This window comes from Scylla paramamosain, chromosome 35 (genome assembly GCF_035594125.1).
Source record: "Scylla paramamosain isolate STU-SP2022 chromosome 35, ASM3559412v1, whole genome shotgun sequence".
Classification (NCBI taxonomy): Eukaryota; Metazoa; Arthropoda; class Malacostraca; order Decapoda; family Portunidae; genus Scylla; species Scylla paramamosain.
The window spans coordinates 11652498-11657017 of NC_087185.1; the positions used below are offsets into that span (position 1 = coordinate 11652498).

Genomic DNA, 4520 nt, shown 5'->3' on the forward strand with positions numbered 1-4520 from the left:
ATTGTCAGGGAGCTCTTTCCCTGTCCTTATTACTGGTCTATTCTCATACATTCTTCGCATATACCTTTAGATATACATACGTTGTAACTTTAAGGTCAGGAAGAAAAGCGACACTAATATAAGTTAGCATTACCTCTGGAACACCCTTGAAGGACGGGTGCATTTCTTCTCCAACTTCATACTATAACTTTTATGTTTATCAAGAGATACATGTGAAAGAATGGAAGAGAATATATATGTAATAAGGCGAACAGGGGACTCTAGACAATTGCCACTTCTTTTTTTTTTATTCATGTGCACACATATTTATAAATTTGTTATGTTTATTTCTGACATGTTTCTAACACTGTCTTAAGAATAAATTAATCTACTATACTGCCGTCAAAAATATTTTGACAGCAGATGTAATAATAATAATAATAATAATAATAATAGATGGATGTGCTTGCAGTGATTGAAAGAACAGTGGCTAATGTAAAAGGATCATTAAATTCTTGTGACTGATTTTTGTCGCCTACAGCAAAAAGACATATCTTATTTAAAATACAAAAATAAATAAAATGAAAACTAATGGCTTATAATCTGCTTTCAGGACCTACGCAAGCAAGCGTCAGCAGGGTCTTCGAGGGTATTTGCACCGTGCTGAGTGATAAGTCGGTGCAGGAAATCAAGATGCCTCCAAAACACCTTGATCAAAGGAGAACTGTTCTTCAAGATCAAAAAATTTCCCAAGGGTTATTAAGGCCATTAATGGTAAGATTAACAATGTATTTTCTCTTAAATTTAGTGCTATTGTTATAATCTAGCTTTTTCTTTGAGTGAAAGGTATCACACAGCCCTAAGTCCCGGTTAAGCATTAATAAAGTTTTCGTATTCTATGTATACTGCGTGCAAATCCAGTGCAGATATATATATATATATATATATATATATATATATATATATATATATATATATATATATATATATATATATATATATATATATATATATATCTCACACACACACACAGACACACTAATGATGGATATATGTAACTACTGTGTAACATGATCGTCTAATAATTTTGTGTGCACAGGCACCCACATTGCCATCAAGGCCCCAGGTGTGGACGAGGTCCTCTACTTTAACCGAAAAAGGTATCCCTGAACATCTAACTTGTTTGTGATGCGAATGGAGTGATCCTCAGCTCCTGCTCCAGATTCCCAGGTATATAGTATTATTGCATTACATATTTATCCAGCCATGTAATTTATTGATTTTTATGTGACTGCACATGGTTACTGTACTTTATTGATGTTTATGTGACTGCACATGGTTACTGGTATTGCACAAGAAAACATAGTGTGATAAGCCTTGACATTAGTTATAAATGAACAGTTGACATGTACACGGTATGATATGTTCCTATAAAACGATGATTGACTCTATGTCACACATGCTGTGTATGTGTGACTATTCATGTATTCCCTTCTAGGTGCTACACATGATGCTTTTGTGTGGAGCAACTGCAATGTGAAGCAGCGATTTGAGAAGGGGATTTCCTTCTCGTTGGTGAGTACTTACATTAAAAGTGCATAGCAGTGCATCAATATTTGTGAACCATGTATTATAATTATATAATGATACCTTTCACTGCCAGACCACCCATCACCTCACTGACTACAAACTAACACTTACCTCCTCATGTATGCATTCTATTGATTGTAATACTGTTTTTCTTCGCATTCTTATGTTAACTATAAATAATGTTACTCATATTTCCATCAGAAGAAAACTTTGGCACATTACTATTTCATGGAGAAAACCAGGCATACTGCATGATTAAACCATAAAAATTCTGAATTGGGATCATAATATTGCAGGCGATAGTGGGTATCCCCTCGTGCCCCATCTCATGGTGCCCTTGAGCAATCCCACCACTGATGCAGAACATAGATATAACAGAGGCCATGCACAAACTAGGGTCATTGTGGAGCAGACCATCTGGATGCTGAAGAGTCGTTTCAGGTAATGAAAATAACACCTCTCCCTCTCCAAAACAGTAACGTGTAGAGTAAAACCTGTCATTGAAATCATGAAACAATTATAAACAGTTCGTTCTTGTTATAGAAGTATGGTATACTTTGTAGATACACCTTTATAGGTAATGAATCCTTTTGTAGTATGAAATCTCACTTTTCACAGCTGTCTCCACTCTTCTGGAGGTAGCTTGCGGTACAGGCCCATCAAGTGTTCAAAAATGATCAAAGCATTCCTGCTCCTCCTCAATCGCTGCGTCGAACGGGGTATTCCACTTCCTGGTAACATATGTACTTGTCGTTGTTTTTCTGGTAGTTGACAGGATACATCATTATCATGGAAACTAAATTTAACCGAGTACAGTCATGTGCTCTTACATTTGTTGTTAGGGTAATGCAATTTGTCAGATGTGTACCGACATTTAATGAAAATAAACATGTTTTTTTTTTTTTTTCTACAACGGTATCTTGAAAGTCATTAGGGTTTTTGGCTAGTTTTGGATTGTCAATATGCTAAATGTCAAAATGTTAAATGTCATACTACATGACTTTTCCTCTCATACGATATAAGCTTTAAATAAATGGAAGGGTTAAGTTCCAACCCCTAGACCTCTCAGACCCTCACAAAAGTCTACTTACAGCTACCACCTCTTAAAGATGAAGAGGTACCCTATGCTGACGCTAACCCTGCTGTGCTGCGGAGGGGTCAACGTGCTCCAGGCAGAATTGTGCAGCAGGAACTCATACAAAACTTCTTCCAGCAGTGAAGTAAGAAAGTAAGGTATCACTTACCTGTAACGAGTGAAATACTGGTTTTCCATGTATTACTACATACTAAATGAAAGATCAGTACAGCATTTCATTTCATCAAACACTGAAATAGCTTGTTAGTATTAGGTATGGATAACACAAATAGATACAGAAAGTGCTGTAGATTTATAAAAAAAAAAAAGAAGATTATCAGTTACCAAAGTCTGTGCAAGAAAAAAAAAAAAAAAAAAAAAAAAAAAAAAAAAAAAAAAAAAAATATATATATATATATATATATATATATATATATATATATATATATATATATATATATATATATATATATATATATATATATATATATATATATATATATATATATATATATATATATATATATATATATATATATATATATATATATATATATATATATATATCTCGGGCCCTACAAAGTAAAAAAAAAAAAAATGTAAATAGACATATTTATAGAAATGCCCACCGGGTCACCACAAAACACTAATCTTATGTTTGTACTTTAAGTAATATAAAAGCATTGTAGGTATCACAGTGAAGAAATGCTTTGGTATTATACTGTACTAATATTAATATGCTGGTCTAGGTAAATGATAGAATTGATACAACTTAAAGCTACGGAAAAGAAAAGTAAATAAACATATCTATAAAAATGGCCCCCTCCCCGTAACCACACAACACTCTAACCTTATCTTTGTACTTTAATACTAAGACATTGCTGATATCAGTGAGGTAGCACTATCCTGAATCACAACACAATGAAAGGACTAAATTATACTGTACAAATATAAAAAAAAAAAAAAAAAACCAACATAAATTGCAGTTACTTTGTAAGTTATACAACATTGAAATTTAACAGATTAATTTTTTTTATTTATTTATTTATTTATTATTATTATTATTTTTTTTTCGTATTCAATTATAGTTTAATTTTGGTGGTTAATACTGAACCACCGCATGGCGTGAGCCACAGAGTGCTGGAGAGATTGAAAGATTTCTCTCTCCGATTCAACAGATTGCTGATATGAGGTAGTAATCTGCTGCAAAGCCTGCACCCCCTATCTTAGAGCTTCCCCTTGTTATTGCTGCACCATAAGCAGAGCATCCAGACTGCGGTGCATGTCCCGCTGTGTTTCCATGACTTGAGGGAGGAGCTCCAATTCTGAGCGACGACCTGCAATAGATCTAGGGAAACATGATTTTTTACTACAATTTACAAAATAAATGGTATGTCAAATTACATGTCATCTTACCCTGTTGTGCCCTTTTTCCTTATTTGGTCCTTGAACCTTTCTAGTGTACCTAGTCTCCTAGGGTAGTGGTAAGACACACTTGTGGAATCAACATTTTAAATACCTGAAATATATATATATATATATATAAATAAATATATAAATAAATAATATATATATAAATAAATATATGTACAGTATTCATAAAAAAAAAATAGGCCAAAGTAGCAAGAACAACAAACTTACCTGGAGGAGTTCTGCGCCTTCTTTGCTGGGCAGCTGGTGGTGTTGATGGCTGGGGAGCTGCAGGTGGACAAGGAGAGGCAGATGGCTGGGGAGCGGCAGCTGAAAGGCAAGCTGTAGGTGCTGAGGAGCGTCAGCTGACTTGGGAGCTGTAGCTGGCTGGGGAGCGTCAGCTGGCTGCAGAGGTGAAGGCACCTGCAGAGTTGCAGGTAGCTGCCTGTCATCTGGATCCTCATCA

General features: G+C 34.6%; 1 long non-coding RNA gene across 1 annotated transcript; it reads left to right on the forward strand.

Moving 5' to 3' along the window:
• Positions 1 to 465: 465 nt before the first annotated feature.
• On the forward strand, positions 466 to 4012 carry LOC135090443 (uncharacterized). The gene is made up of 7 exons (XR_010261909.1): positions 466 to 753; positions 1079 to 1209; positions 1478 to 1554; positions 1866 to 2010; positions 2188 to 2303; positions 2663 to 2789; positions 3823 to 4012. It is a non-coding gene; the product is annotated as an uncharacterized LOC135090443 (long non-coding RNA).
• The last annotated feature ends 508 nt before the right edge of the window (positions 4013 to 4520 follow it).